Source organism: Stigmatopora argus, chromosome 7 (assembly GCF_051989625.1).
Source record: "Stigmatopora argus isolate UIUO_Sarg chromosome 7, RoL_Sarg_1.0, whole genome shotgun sequence".
Lineage (NCBI taxonomy): Eukaryota > Metazoa > Chordata > Actinopteri > Syngnathiformes > Syngnathidae > Stigmatopora > Stigmatopora argus.
The window spans coordinates 2,659,007-2,675,855 of NC_135393.1; the positions used below are offsets into that span (position 1 = coordinate 2,659,007).

The window sequence follows — 16,849 nt, forward strand, 5'->3', positions numbered from 1 at the left end:
ATCCCTGTCTTTTTTGATTTTGTCATAAAATGAATAACAAACATATAGTAAAAGGAGGGAATGTTAGAATTATTATGGAATATTCTATATGTGTTGTAAGCATTTTTCAATAAGTAATAAGGCTATAAACCAATTCATGGAACCATGGACATTCTTCCTCCACATCGTCTCCTCAAGGCCCCACAGCTCGAGGACACATTGTTTTTACACACGCTTTTCGGCAGAACACAACGGGACTGTTTTGACGGGACTCCAGCAGCAGATGGCGATAATCGCATTATTGTTTGAAAATACGGCTTTGCTTACAGTATAATACTGCTTTGTTTACCTTGAAAGCATTCCTCACACTGTTGTTTCTCTAACCAGCGAGGGTGTTATTGTGCTGATTACATAACCATGTTTTTCGAGTGTCGCGATTAAATACAATGATTCAGTTACTGCAATTCAGAATGCACTGGGGACTAAGATGGCGTCACATGGCATTTTCCTTGCAAGTTGTAGGCAGAGTTTGTTGAAAGATGTTTTTCCTTTTTTAATTAAATATTACTAATAATGATTTAAAAGGTTTGAATCATTATTCCAACACATGTGGACAGTGGTTGACAATCTATAGGTCACGTCTTGAGCCTGAAACTCCGGCCACTGGGGGACTGTTGTCTGTATATCACTGGAGGAAATCATTCATTGACTCACTCCGGCCTTACCATCCACCCATGGATGATTTTCATTGTACGTTGTTTTATGACATAGAAGATGATTTAGTCTATCAAGACCGTTTTCAGAAGGTTCTTGGAACACCCTGGCAGTTGAAAGAATCGAAAAAGTGTGATACAAAATGTCGGACACATTTCTTTGGCTCTGTCTCCTGGTCATGAGGCTCGCCAGCTCGGTCCAATGGTCACGACCAGCACCCCTTCACAGATGCGGACACCCCTCAAGCTAAGCACACCCTGTGCAAACAAAAGGAGGGGGGTTCGCCCATACAGCTTACTGCTCCCTTCATACCAAAAAGAAAGGGCAGGAAAGACTACCACAGGAGAGACAGAGAGAGAGTTGACATTTTTGGGATATATTAGTGACAAATTATGGGCCCTCTTATAAACACTGAAATTTATAATTCGGAAATGGCTAAGTGGAAGGTTAGTTTCTCTAAATTTTAATTGTGGTAAGAGTGAGCTACAAAAATGGCTCTTATATTAAATAAACACAAGCTTGGAGCAGAATAGCAATTCAACAAGTGCAATTTAGCTATTTTAGCAAAAAGAGAGTGATTTGCGATTTAGACTTAAGTATTAAGAATACTTCAGAATATTAATAATCTCAAACATGAAGATAAAAATGCAGAAAGGCATTCATCCAAATTATTAATAATATCAAACATGAAGATAACAATGCAGAAAGGCATTCATCCAAATTATTAATGATATCAAACATGAAGAAAGCAATGCAGATATGGCATGGATCCAAATTATTAGGTAAATTGTACCTGACAAGTGTAGATAAAATAATTAATTTAGGATAGGCATGATTTCCCTGAGATGGCATAGACATCATGAGATATCTTCAGTGCACGGATGATATTTCATTGTTTTGCTCATCAACAGATGGAATATGCTTTAGCGTGAGTCATAGTAATGACTATTAGAATATCACAGATTACAGCAAAAGGTGGTTAGCTGCCGCCATCCCCAGACTTGGGATGGCGCTCTCCACTAGCGAAAAATTGCAGACTACTGATGTCTGAAAATGAGTGTGAGGGTGAATGGTTGTTTGTTTGTCTTTTTGTGTTTCTAATTGGCCAACCACCAAGATATATAATCAATCAGATATCAAGGTGGAAAATGATTTAGAAATTTGAAATCAATTTTTGATGAAAATTATGGAAAATCGTTTAGTCCAATGAAATTTTTGGTGAAAATGCAGCAGCAGTACTCCAAAGGTTAAACTTGAAGTGGAGGAACAAATCTGCTATGCGAAATTTGGGAGCACTGAGTAAAAGAAAAAAAAATCAAAGACAGTGTATGATATGAAATTCCAAAGAACCATTGATGTATAGTGATAATGGCATCCAAATTGTGTTAACAGAATAATTGACGGAATTGACAAAAGGTTCCATATTTTGTTATGAAATCATTGCGCCTACATAACGAGGTCAATCGGACAACAAAATATGGAAATCCAATTTAGTGGAATGTACCAAACACCATTATTCACTACACGATTGGAACTGGATGATGAGGCTAATCTGGCTATCTGCATAAAAAAAAACTTTAAAGGAACGCATTGAATTTGGGATAGCAGAAGGAGACTGGACCAACGGCGGTCCCGGGAGCCTGGGTGCTCAACACAAGTGTTCCTGACCAACCAGCAGACATGAAAATAGCCAATCCACCTTGTGCACTGTAAGAAGGTTCTCTCAGTTGAAATGTATGAGGAGACAGGTAAGATAAACTTTTTGACGTAATCAGACGAAATGGCAAGCACTCCAATATTGATTGGAAAGATTATTGCTCGGGGAGCAATGCTGTAAGCCATAAGGAACTTTTTATATTGGTTTTATTGTCTCCATAAAAAAGTGAAAGCGTTTCAATTGAGACTAAACCTTCTTACAGATAGTTAAAGTAAACAATTGAGACTAGATCTTACAGATTTTTAAAGTAAACAATTAGAGAGAAAAGAAACTACAATGGATAGAAATGTAACTAGATTTAAATTTTATGCCTGACTATCGAAAAATATTGATAAAGAAAGTTTTACAGGAGATGATTGGTAAACTCAAAAGACAATAGAATGTTGCATTTGATAAAAATACTACTAGATTGGGATATTTTGAATTTCAAACAACTGAGTTTAATATGCAACGCAATACACATTATTGAAGAAATTGGGACTTGATTAGTATGCATTTTATAAGTAATGAGTTTTAATTGCTCTAAAGGACACAATTATGCTAAAAATATTAACCCTGACAAAAAAGGGGTGATTACAATTTAGTGGGTTCAATTCTATTCAGAATTATAAATGTGTGCATTTTGTTTCTGGAGATTAATTGATGTGAATTTAACTGTTCCAGAGAACGGGAAAGCTGTTTTCCTGAGGAGAAAGCAGCCTGGTTTGCTTTTTGTATTTTTCCTATTTTTAGTATCATTAGTTAATTTGTGTAATTACAGGAAAGAGAAATTGGCAAAATAATGCAAGGCACCAAAATGTCTTGGGTTCAAGCCCTCCCATTGGCTTTACTCTCTATTCGTCAAACCATCAACAAAACCACAAATTTTGCCCCATTTGAATTACTTACAGGCCGGCTGATGCCCGGTCCCAGTTCCTCAATCACCCCATATGAAGATGTTCCATTACCCGATCTCTCACATGTAGCATATTAGTCGACAACTGCATTCTCTTGTATCTAGTATACCCTCACAGATACAGGAGGCGGCTGCAGTTGCACGTGATCACCCACAGGAGGAACCCACGGTCTCAACCCACGTTCTTCTCAAGGTTCTATCCAGGAAGTGGTCGGAGCCCAGGTGGACAGGTGTCCTTTCAGAGTGACTGCTCGTACATCAAAGGCGGTTCAACTTGAACATAAGGGACAGAAGTGGTTTCATTATTCCCAAATTAGAGCCGTTGATCCACGTAACCCATAACCACACACTCCACCACAGGATCCTCCAAAGGCGGCCTTTGATTCTCCCGGGGACAGGTCACGTACATCTAAATATTACACATAGTTCCTGGACATAGTTCCTGGTCTGGACTGGGCTTATCCCAGTCCAAGAGAGGGAAGTGGTGTATAGGATGTTTTGGATTATTGATTATTGTTTTAATTTGTCTCTTGTTATTTTTTGAAGGACCGCTCCACGTGTATGTCATACTCCTGTTTGGCGATCTCCAATCAGACGGATGTGGCTCCAAAGACACCGCAATCTCCAACGAATGAGACACCACTAGTTTCCTAACCCTGTGTGCATGGTCCTCGGATACCGATCCATGCTGGCCAGTGGGGATGTGTAAAAAACCCAGTACTACTCAGGCGAAAACTGGCAAGGTGACTCCGTCAATTGTATCCCCTAAATCGAGTGAAGTCCGCATAATCCATGGCGAACCATCAGTGGACGATTGGTTTAGAATGACTACAGGTATAACGGCAGTATCTAACAATTGACTGTTAATGGCAAAGCTAACTGCCAGTGAAACCCAAGAGGATTGTCTCGTGTGTATGGGTGCTCGACCGAACTCCGCATTGTTTCGGCCCCAGTCGACAATGAATGTATTGTGGACCTTCTAAAAAAACACCAACCCGAAATTTAATTTTTCGAAGTACAATTCAATATTCCCACTTGCCCAAGAAGATAAAGAAAAACCAATTTTTGACAAATCAGTAGCACGCCAAAATTTTACCTGTCTCAAATTAAATAGGACTGGAAAATCATTGGGAAGCATTCCGTCTGATTGGTGTGTATTAAATATGTCTTTTCCGGTACCACACCCCTTATCCCGAGCTGACATCTGGTTATGGTGTGGAGGCGATAAGTTGTATGATAGATTACCCACAAATGTTTCTGGTGTGTGTTCTTCTGTGTCTTTGTTGCTTCAGGTTTCTGTTTCCCCAGTGGATCTCACCACGGAAATACGACTACCTTCAAACCTGAAGGATGTCTTGCATCGCAATGAGAGAGCATCACCCACCTGGATGGGTAACTCAGACCCCACCTATATTGACGCCATAGGCATCCCCCGTGGCGTTCTTAATGAGTATAAGCTTGTTGATCAGGTCTCAGCAGGGTTCGAAAGTATTCTAATTTGGGTAACCCCTAACAAAAATGTTGATCGCATTAACATTCATTACAATGTCCAGCGACTTGGCAATTACACTGTTGAGTCGTTTGAGGCGGTACATGAACAGTTAGCGGCAACATCTCTCATGGCTTTCCAAGATCGTATAGCATTAGACATGTTATTGGCTGAGAAGGGTGGGGTATGTGCAATCTTTGGTGATGGATGTTGCACTTTCATCCCTAATGACACTGCTCCAAATGGACATCTCACCAAAGCCTTAGAAGGCCTCCGAACCCTGACTAATAAGATGGCAGACCATTCAGGTGTGGGCGACTCAATCTGGGACCAATGGATGAATCATTTCGGTACCTGGAAAGGTTTGATGGGAAATGTCTTTATATCTGTTGTTGTTTTCACGACTTTACTTAGTCTTTGTGGATGTTGCATCATCCCCTTGGCTCGTACGCTGGTGGGTCGTTTGATCGATAGAGCAGTGGGACCAGGTCATAAAGGTCAGTATGCTCAGTTGCATCAAACTGATCCCTCTGCACCCCCCGCCGAGCATGTGTTCATGGATACACTAACGTAGTGTTTTTTGTTTCTTTTCTTATACTAACATAGTGCTTCTTAGTTTCGTTTCTTACTAACTTGAGTGTTGTTTGTCGGTGTGGTCTCTTTGGGAGACCAAGAGAGGGAATGAAGAATATGATATATTTTACTCATTCATTTTAGTTTAGCGGTTTCATTTTGCTATGTTACCACTGTGGGATTGGGGCTATTGTTCTTGGCTCGATTGCAATGAACAAAAGGTCTTGGTCTGAGTTTCTGCTTTGAGAAGGGGTTGCATGTTTATAGGAAGACAGATGGTGGAAGCTGAGGGGGCAGTAACGCCAAGGTGCCAAGCAGCGGAGGTGAAACTTCAAAGGAGACGCTGTGGACTCCAGCGGAGAAGGTGACCGGGGACAGACGTGGATTCACGGGACAGCAGTTTCCAGGGGGGGGACCCCTCCAGACCGTCGTGGGACAGTCCACATATCATAAGAATCAGCGAATGAATATTAATTTTTGTATAACTATAACTGGGCAAACGCGGGTGTGGACCATTGTTCTCTTTAATCCTCCACTGATGCACGGCGACGCTCAGCTGGTTTTATATTTGGGAAAGGGACCCGGAGCTCTGTAAGGATCAATATCTGGAATAAATCATCTGTGGAGTAACTCGCAAACCCTGGTCTCTTCCTTCGATGCTGAACACACACAGTTGTTAGACGGGATCAGACTGAGTTAAGGAATTAGGGATAGGTGCTAAAACTGTACGTCTAACAGTGTTTATTCGATTTAGTGCTGAAAATGTTCATTCCCGGTTGTGACGGGCATGCTTGCTTCGGAGTTGTCCAACCTTTCTCAATGATGTCCAGCTTTTTTCATTAAAAGTCCGTCTTGAAAATGGCTTTGGCAAAACCGCTATTAAATCAACACAACAATATATTTGCTTGTGCAGCCCTCTCCAGATACTGTACTGAAAGCGATGACGTATCCCTACGCCTGCGACAAGGCATTGGTGTCGCCAACTCGAAATCTTATTGGTTAAACCAACAGTTTTATCGATGCTTGTTTTATGCAGCAGAGCCTGCAGAACTGATTGTGAAGGGCCCAAGGCAGATTTCTGACCCTGGCAACAAATAATAGCTGAAATTGGATCGGATTGGATTGGATTGGATAACTTTATTCATCCCGTATTCGGGAAATTACGTTGTCACAGTAGCAAGAGGGTGAGGCTGCAGAAACATAAAAAGGCATTTTAGACATAAATAGATAGGTAATAAGTAAGTTAATAAATAAATACATGAATAAATATATAAATAAATAAGTGTGTTGCACATATACATCTACACACGTGTACATACACATACACACATACATCAGTGGCGGGCCGTCAGGGCCTTCAAGGCCTTCTCTGCTGGCCTAAGAAATATCTGAATCATATTATATTTTGTCCATCAATACATACTTATTATTCCAAATGGTCTGTTAGCTTCCTTTCATTGCTTTTCCCCCTGGTTGCACTGCTTCCAGATGTGTGTTTTCATATTGAAGCATTTAACCAATCACATTTCAGCCATTATTTGTTGCCAGATCAGATCTGCCTCAAAACCTGCACAATCAGTTCTTGCGGGCTCTGCTGCATTAAACTAGACTGTTGCTTTTAACCAATCAGATTTTGAGTTGGCAACCCCACAATGATTTTTCATAGGCGTTAGCATTTTGCTGGCTGGGACATGTCATTGCTTTCACAAACTATGATTGGCTAGTAGGCGGGCCAAAGCAGTACCGAGGCAGCCGAGATCGCAAACTCCACCCACTATGGCCGACAGAAGCAAAAACAAATAGATTCTGTTTACTCACAAAGCTATTTTCGAGACGGACTTTTTCAGGAAAAAAATGGACATCATTAAGAAAGGGCGGTCAACTCCGAAGCTAGCAAGCCTGTTACGGCCGGGAAAATGGTGTGTGGGGCACTTTCAGCGCGCTAACTTAGCTCCACAAGCAAATAGTATATTGTTGTGTTGATTTAAAGCTATTTTCAAAACGGACTATGCCGGAAATATGACAGGACAGGCTCGACTTTCATCATTAGCTTCGATGGCGATAGGAAAGAAGGAAGAAAGAAAGGAGGATGGATATTGTGTAAAAAGGATTTTTGGTGAGTAAAATTACAAATATGGCTATGTTCCTAAATAATATTTCAATTGTGGGCCAAGTTCTGATATCTGAAAAGCTCCAGTGTTTGTATTTAAGCTCCAGTGTTTGTATTTAATCACAAAATGCTGCTAGGAAGTGGATTTTACCCCAGTTTTATTTTTGGCGCATGACCATTGACGTCCATCGCTGTCTTTTCCCGGGAAAAATCACCCCCCTGGCCTGGTTGTAATGTCTCAAAAGCTCCAGTATTTGTATTCAATCAATAAATGGTGCTAGGAAGTGGATTTTACCTAATTTTATTGCATTTTTTGTCATTTCACGTATGGACGTATCGACGTTCATCGCTGTCTTTTTACCGGGGAAATGATACTCCGGGCCCGGTTCTGATGTCTAAAAAGCTCCGGTATTTGTATTTAATCAATAAATGCTGTTTTGGGCATTTTACCCCATTTTCGGGCAATATTTGCCCGTACGCCATTGACGTTCATCGCTGTCTTTTCCCAGGAAAATCACCCCCTGGCCTGGTTTTAATGTCTGAAAAGCTCCAGTATTTGTATTTAATCATGAAATGCTGCTAGGAAGTTGATTTTACCCAATTTTTGTGCATTAATTTATTGATTATTTTTTATGTGCCGCAGCTGTAGCTGCAGTAGAGGTTTTATAGCCATAAAATAGTTTTTGAGGGTTGGATTGATACGTTGAAGGCGCTACCAGAAAATGCACCGCCCGCCACTGCATTTCGGGCCATGGAGGGAACAGTGAGAGAGACCCGGAGTCCGGCGGCAGGGAGTGGGCCAATGAACTGAATCAGTTCTTTAACAGATTCAGTCATGCCCCCACTCCCCTGACCCCCCAGACCAGAAGCAAAGCTCCCCTCTCGTTCTCCTCCTCCTCCTCTTCCTCCCCCTCTTCCACCGGTCTCTGCATTACTGTCAATCAGGTGATAAAACAGCTAAAGAAGATCGAGGCAAGGAAGGCTACTGGTCTACAGCTCCAGACTACTGAGAGAGTGTGCGGATCAGCTTGGTAAAGTGATTCTGCATATTTTCAACCTCAGCCTCAGTCTACAGAAGGTCCCCACCTTGTGGAAAACTTCCTGTGTGGTCCCATTTCCTAAGACTGCGTTCCCCAGGGAACCAAACCACTTCAGGCCGGTAGCATTAACCTCTCACCTGATCAAGACATTGGAGAGAGTCATCCTCAGCCTTAGAGAGGCTTGTAATATTCAAAATGGGTAAACCTCAACCATTAGAGACAGAATGTGGGGGAAGATTTCTGGCTCTCAACGAGGTCTAACTTCTTCTAATGAGGTATCCACTCGTTACCTGTATTAATAGCATCTGTTTTAACTCATTATCGGTATAAAAGACACCTGTCCGCAACCTCAGTATCTCACACTCCAAACTCCACTATGGCCAATAAATACCAAAGAACTGTCCAAGGACACCAGAGACAAAATTGTAGACCTGCACCAGGCTGGGAAGACTGAATCTGCAATAGGTAAAACGCTTGGTGTAAAGAAATAAACTGTGGGAGCAATTATTAGAAAATGGAAGACATATAAGACCACTGATAATCTCCCTCGATTTGGGGCTCCAAGCAAGATCTCATCCCGGACGAGGGTGTCGGCGGCGGCGACTCTCCGGGCCCCATGGACGAGGGGTCGGTGTCCCCCGATCAGCCAAGGTAAGGTGGCCGACGATCTTTCTGAAATTCTGGTGTCTGTTCAGGGCAGGGCACTCGGCCATCACTTAAAGAGCCGGCCGGCGCGGACGCCCGCCGGACCGACCACTCCCACTCCTCGTCAAGTTCCGGCTCGGATGCCCACCGGACCGGCCACTCCCACTCCTAATCAAGTGCCTAGTTTATCTGTGCCGGCTGGCCCGCCGGTCATATTTTTTTCCAAGATGGCGCCGTCACGCGGCAGCCGGTGGCAATAGCTCTGTCCACTCACTTATTTGTTTTTCGTGTTTTACAGCCTTTCTATCTTTTTTATTACATTTTGATATTTCTTACTACATCCTTTTTAGACAGATGTATTAAGAAATATTAAAATATAATTAAAAAAGATAGAAGGGCTGTAAAACACGAAAAACATAAGAGTGGACAGAGCTACTTCCACTGGCTTCCGCGTGACGGCGCGATCTTGGAAAAAAAAATTAAATAAATTCCCTTGTATTCCTGTATCCTGTATTCCCTTCAAATTTTCCGAAAATGACGCACACAAATGTCTTCACAATAGGATAACGCACGGCCACTTGCCAATGAGAAGTTGTCTTGAATTAGCGTTCGCTCCGCTAACAGGATCTAACAGGCTAAGGGGGAAAAACACTGAAAAAAGCAATGCTTCGCTCAGTGCTCGCAGAGACGTTACAAAGAGGTAGTTGCGACCAGAGATATCACACGAGGAGTTGCGGGGAGAGAGCCAGTGCCCCTGATGTTCTTATGAGCAGCCAACGAGAAGTAATATATACTGCTCGTATTAACGATCGCTCCGGCATTCACACTGAGTGACGGAAAAAAACACAGAAAAAAATGTAACGCTCCACCCAGTGCTCGTAGATATCTGTTATACACGAAAGAGATGCGACAAAAAAGACAGTGGGCTACAACTATAAACAGCCTCTCATGTCTTGGCTACCTGGCTTTCTCGGACCTCGAAATTTTTCTCGTTTCTAGAGATAATTATTTGCTCAAAATGCTCGAATGTAGGTGTGAAATATAGAATGTATTACTCATGTATTCATTTATGTATATTATGTAGTCACTAGAATAGATTTTTACTGACACCTACAGGTCAAGGCCTGTCATCACTTTGTAAACAGCAACACCTCCCCTTTTGTATTCCCACCTAAAGTTTGTCTCCGCCTACCTCTATTAAAAGCTTTCCCGTCCGATGGCACGGCGTATTTGGGCGGGAGACGTTTCCATTGAATGTGGGTTCTGTTCAAGCTTTTCTACTACAGCACAACCCAAATGGGACTCTGGTGATATCTCATCTCATCTTATCTTCTCCCGCTTTATCCAAAGTCAGGTCGCGGGGGCAGCAGCTTCAGCAGGAAGGCCCAGACTTCCCTCTCCCCAGCCAATACATCCAACTCTTCCGGGAGGATCCAGAGGCGTTCCCAGGCCAGCCGGGAGACAGTCTCCCCAACGTATCGTAGACGAGCCCTGTGGCCTCCCGGTGGGACGTGCCCGAATCACTTCCCAAGGGAGGCGTCCAGGGAGCATCCTTATCAGATGCCCGAGCTAACTCATCTGACTCCTCTCGATCCGGAGGAGCAGCAGCTCTACTCCCTGCCTCTCCTGGATGACCGAGTTTCTCACCTTATCTCTAAAAGAGAATCTGGACATCCTGCGAGAAACCTCATTTGAGGCACTTGTATTTGGATCTTATTCTTTCGGTCATGACCCACAGCTCGTGACCATAGATGTGGATGGGAATGTAGATCGACCGGTAAATAGAAAGTTTCGCCTTTTGGCTCAGCTCCTTCTTCACCACGACGGACCGGTGCAGATTCCGCATCACTGCAGTACTGCACCAATCCGCCTGTCAATCTCTCATTCTATTCTTCCATCACTTGTGAACAAAGACCCCAAGATACCGTATTTTCACACCTAAAAGTCTAAATTTTTCGTCGGTGTGCCTTGTTTGTGCACTAAATTCAGTTTTTGTATGGCCCTGACCGCTTAAGTGACTGGTTTTATTTCTTGCCGGCACGCTACTTATTGCGATCAACCCAACAGACGTTCCCCCTAAAAATAGCCTCCCCGCGCATTCCAAGGATTATGGTAAATATTCCCTAGCTGCTAGCATAACATATGCTAGCGGCTCGCAAAACATAGGTACGCTAGCGGCTAGCATAACATACGCTAGCCTAGTATCCGACGGGGCGCCCTAGGTATTGACAAAAAAATGAAAATACACCCACAACTGAAACTGTGCTCTATCTGACGGTGCATTTTCTACGTGTGAAAATACGGTACTTAAACTCTTCCACCTGAGGAAGGACCTGATCCCTGACCGGCAGAGGGCATGACAACTTTTTCCGGCTGAGGACCATGGTCTTATATTTGGAGGTGATGATTCTCGAGATGCAATATTGAGGCCACCAGACCGTACCCCTCAAGGCCACGGCTCCGCCTAGATATTCTGTCCATAAAAGTGATCAACAGAATTGGTGACATAGGGCAGTTCTGGGGGAGTCCAACCCCCAGTGGAAATGGATCTGACTTAATGCCGCCTGCGAAGACCAGATTCTGACACTGGTTATGAAGGGACCGGAATCAGAATAACAGGGGTTCCAGAACCCTATACTCCGGGTGGCTTCAAGGTAATTTTGGTTCACCACCCGGAAGTCGCTCTCCATGGTCTCACCGAACTCCTCCCATTGGGTCTTTGCCTCGGAGACAACCAGAGCCGTGTGCCGCTTGGCCACCCAGTAGCTGTCAGCTGCCTCCGGAGTCCTGTGGGCCATAAGGGCCCATGGGACTCCTTTTTCAGCCTGATGGCATTCCTTAACACCGGTGTCCACCAGTGGGTTCTGGGGTTGCCGCCACGACAGCCACAGCTCTAGTCAGCTACCTCAGCAATAGAAGCGCTGAACAAGGTCCACTTGGACTCAATGTCCCTCACCTTGTCCCTGACATGAGAGAAACACTGTTGGAGGTGGTTATTGAAACTCCTACTGACAGGCGTTCCCAGCAGACCCTCACAAAATGTTTGGGTCTACCGTGCCGCACGGGCATCTGCCCCCACATTCGGAGCCAATCACCACCAGATCGTAATTGGTTTACAACTCCACTCCTCTATTTACCCAAGTGTCCAAGACATGTGGCCGCAGATCCAATGACATGACCACAAAGTCGATCATTGAACTGCGGCTGAGGGTGTCCTGGTGCCAAGTGCACATATAGACGCCCTTATGCTTTAACATGGCGTTCATTATTGTCAATCCACGGCGAGCGCAAAAATCCAACAATAGAACACCACTTTGGTTCCAATCAGGGGGCTGTTTTTCCCAATCATTTGCTTCCAGGTCTCACAGTCATTGCCCACGTAATCATTGAAGTCCCCCAGCAGAATGTGGGAGTCCCCCGAAGGAGCACTCTCCAGGCCCCTTCCAAGGACTCCAAAAAAGATGGGTGGGTATTCTGAACTACTGTTTGGTGCATGCGCACAAACAACACTCAGGTTCCATCCCCCCACCCAAAGACAGAGGGATGCTACCCTCGATTCCACCAGGGTAAACCCCAACATACATGCACCGAGCCAGGGGGCAATAAGTATATCCACACCCGCTCAGTACCTCTCTCCGTGAGCAACTCCAGAGTGGAAGAGTGTCCAACCTCCCTCTAGAGCAGTGGTACCAGAACCCAAGCTGTGCATAGAGATGAGCCCGACTACGTCGAGCCAAAATTTCTCAACCTCACGCACTAGCTCGGCTCTTTCCCCAGCCAGAGAGGTGACATTGCACGTCCCAAGAGCCAGTTTCTGCAGCCGGGGATCGGACCACCAAGGATACGTCCTTTGGCTGCCTCCCAACGGTCGATGCACCCAACCTCTTTGGCCCCTGTCACAGGTGTTGAGCACATGTGAAGGGGAATCCACGTCGTCTCTTTGGGCTCAACCCAGCCAGGCCCCATGGGTGTAGGCCCGGCCACCAGGCGCTCACAAGAATGTAATCATTTTACTTCGACAGAAATATTTACATGACAGGGAAATATCAATAATCTGACATAGATGTACAACAAAAATTATTCATCCATTCATTTTTAAAAATATTTATCCTCAAAAGGGCTGCAGGGGGTGCTGAAGGCTATCCCAGCCAACTACGGGCAACAGGTGTAAGTGTGTGAATGGTTGTCCGTCTCCTTGTGCCCTGGCTAGCCACTGATTCAGTGTCCCCTGCCTCTGGCCGGAAGTCAGCTGGGATGGGCTCCAGCACCCCCCGTGACCCTTGTGAGGATAAAGTGGTTCAGAAAATGAATGAATAATTTCAATTTAAAATCCACCACAAGGCGGCCCGGTGGCGCGAGTGGTTAGTGCGTCGGCCTCACAGCTCTGGGTTCCTGGGTTCAAGTGGAGGTCAGTCCACCTGTGTGGAGTTTGCATGTTCTCCCCGGGCCTGCGTGGGTTTCCTCCGGGTACTATGGTTTCCTCCCACATTCCAAAAAATGCATGATAGGCTGATTGCCCCTAGGTGTGAGTGTGCATGGTTGTCCGTCTGCTTGTGCGATCGGCTGGCCACCAATTCATGGTGTCCCCTGCCTTTGGCCCGGAGACAGCTGGGATATGCTGCAGCATCCCGCGCCACCCTAATGATGATAAAGCGGTTCAGAAAATGAGATGAGATGAGATGAGAAACCCACCACAGATTAGCTGATTAGATAGGCCTTTAATTGATTAATGTCGCTTCACTTTTACTAATTCATAAACAAGTCCATACAATAAAGGTTGGAATTCTTCAGATAATGCTCTTTCACAAATACTGGGCATAGTACTATATATACCTGGGGTGTCCAAACTATTCCACAAAGAATTGTTGTGGGTCTAAGTTTTTGTTTAAACTCGTAAAGAATTTGTAGAGAATTTTAAGTACCTGGGTGTTCACCTAAACAACAAACTAGACTGGTCCACAAACATAGATGCCCTGTACAAAAGGGGCCAGAGCCGCCTCTACCTACTGAGGAGTCTACAGTCCTTTGGAGTGTGCAGGACACTGCTGAGGACTTTCTACGACACTGTGGTGGCATCTACAGTGTTTTATGCAGTGCTCTGTTGGGGATGCGGGAGCACGGAGAGGGACAGGAACAGGCTGAATAAGCTGGTTGGGAGGGCCAGCTCTGTTCTGGGCTGTCCTGTGGACTCGGTGGAGGAAGTGGGAGAGCGGAGAATGCTGACCACGAGGATGTCCATCATGGACAGCACCTCCCACCCCCTGCATGAGTCTTTGGAGTCCCTCCGAAGCTCTTTTAGCAGTAGACTGCAGCACCCTCATTGCAGGAAGAAAAAGAAGAAAACTGCAATCGTCATTGGATAGCTTCTTTCGGCCAGTTTCTAGTAAATCTCTCTCTCTCTAATGTATATACACAGTACTGTATGTATATAACTATTATATATATATATATATATATATATATATATATATATATATATATATATATATATATATATATATATATATATATACTTCAGAGACACGCTTATTTATTTATATATTTATTCATGTATTTATTTATTAACTTACTTATTACCTATCTATTTATAATAATAATAATAATAATAATCGGACACAGGCCCTGTCGTCATTATCAACAACACAAGTCTAAAATGCCTTTCCTATTCCTGCATCCTCACCCTCTTGCTACTGTGACAATGAAATTTCCCGAATACGGGATGAATAAAGTTATCCAATCCAATCCATCACAGGTTATCCCATGAGGTTTCTTTTGAAACAAATAGCACCCAACTTCAATTAACTGGTTAAACTTTTTAAGGCAACAGATTGGTTGGACCAGCACCTATTGTGTCCCTTGAAAACTGGTTCGGTCACTTATGATATATAATGCACTAAAATGTAACATTTTGTAATGTAAAGTTCTTTGTTTTTGTCTAGTTTTTTTCTTTGTAATATTATTCTGGGCCACCTTGTGGTGTAGATGTTCAGTCGCTTGACTTCGGTGCGAGCAGGCTCGATTCCTGCTGGTGGCGGTGTGATTGGCAGTGCCCATGGTCGTTTGTCTCTCCGTGTGCCCTACGACTGAGTGGTGACCAGTTTAGGGCGTATCCTGTCTTTCGCCCAAAGATTGCTTGGTTAGGCTCTGGCACCCTCGCTACCTGTTCGAGGATGGGTGGTATGGAAGATGAATTATTGAATGAATATCATTACTTTTATGAATACTGGCGGCCCGGCGACTGAGTGGTTAGCACGTTGGTGGAGGACCTGAGTTTGAATCCAGGTCGGTCCACCTGTGTGGAGTTTGCATGTTCTCCTCGGGCTTGCAGGGGTTTTCTCCAGGAACTCCAGTTTCCTCTGACATTCCAAAGACATGTATGGTAGGCTAATTGGACCCTCTAAATTGCCCCTAGGTATGAGTGTAAGCATGAATGGTTTTCCGTCTCGTCATGCCCTGCGATCGGCTGGCCACCGATTCAGTATGTCTCCCGCCGTGGCCCAAAATCAGCTGGGAAAGGCTCCAGCACCCCTCATGACCCTAATGAGGATAAAGCGGTTGAGAAAATGAGATTATGAATACTATCTGTGTAAATTGTTGGTCCTCCTCGTCTGGCAATCATTGCAGCAATGACTACACTTGTCAGGAGTGGGCTGTTTGTCCCTCCTGACGTGCCGTCAGAGAGCAGCTGCAGTCAATCTGCTGATTGCTTCCTGTTTTGTTATTTAAAGAGCAATGAGTCATAGGACCATTGCCGGATCGTTTCTTCTGTACATGCATGCGCGCAGCATGCTGCCGTTTGTTTCCATGCCATTGTTGATTTATAGATCCCTGTTGATTTATTAAAGGATGACGTTTGAAGCCAACTGCGTCGATTCACTCCCGTTTCCCGCGGACGCGTCCTAATATATTCCCGATCGCGCCGCGACGACGCGGTGAGATCGTAACAGAACGATCCGGCCATAATGGACCCAGCGGGAGGCCACCCACGCTCGCGCGGACGCTCTCGTCGACGCAAGCCACCCTTTTCGAAGCCCCGCGACCACATGGATTCACTGAGATGCCCCAGAAAGTCTTTTAGGGAGTTTATAATGGACACTTGGTGTGGGCACCTCAGAGACGTTCTGGCAGCAGAGGAGTCCCGACTAGGAGGTAGTTCTGAGCCTCCATCCACCTTTAAACCCACCCTCCGCTCAACGTGTCGCACTGGGCTGCCAGCACAGCTAAGTCATAATACCAAGGCTCCGACACCCCCAGTTCATCGCCCCAGTTATTTGAATTCAGACTCTAGCGAGTTTTTTTCTCAATGGAGGGAGAATCCCCAGCCTCCCTCGGCCCGATTGGAACGCCAAATCTTTGTCGGTTGGGACTCTGACTTTTCTGAAGGTGAGGACGATCGGGAGCTAATAGATTTGTATGCTGGAGATTAGGACTCGGACCGTGATTTTCTTAGCCGATTTGGACTCCGATACGCTCCACCGGAGGACGTTGACCAATACTCCTCCGATTACTCCGACCTGGATTACCCCGACCAGCATCTGCCAGGTCCACGGGCCATCTACAAGGGACCACCACGAACACCGCCCGTCTTGTTTTTTTGGGGAGGCGCAGCAGCGAGGTCTTTCACCTTGTCGGCTGGCCATCTACGATGGGCCACCACGTGGCGGCCGGTGTGCTGTGCCGCCCTCCC

The 16,849-nt window shown here is 44.9% G+C and overlaps 2 long non-coding RNA genes across 2 annotated transcripts in view; one reads left to right on the forward strand and one right to left on the reverse strand.

The window, feature by feature from the left end:
- The first annotated feature begins 612 nt into the window (after positions 1-612).
- Positions 613-6,005, forward strand: LOC144078072 (uncharacterized). The gene is made up of 2 exons (XR_013301162.1): positions 613-4,048; positions 4,598-6,005. It is a non-coding gene; the product is annotated as an uncharacterized LOC144078072 (long non-coding RNA).
- The window catches only part of LOC144078071 (uncharacterized), a 47,396-nt gene continuing 33,675 nt past the window's right edge, over positions 3,129-16,849 (reverse strand). Inside the window, exon 4 of the long non-coding RNA XR_013301161.1 lies at positions 3,129-3,578. This is a non-coding gene — a long non-coding RNA (uncharacterized LOC144078071). The remainder of the gene's footprint in view (positions 3,579-16,849) is intronic.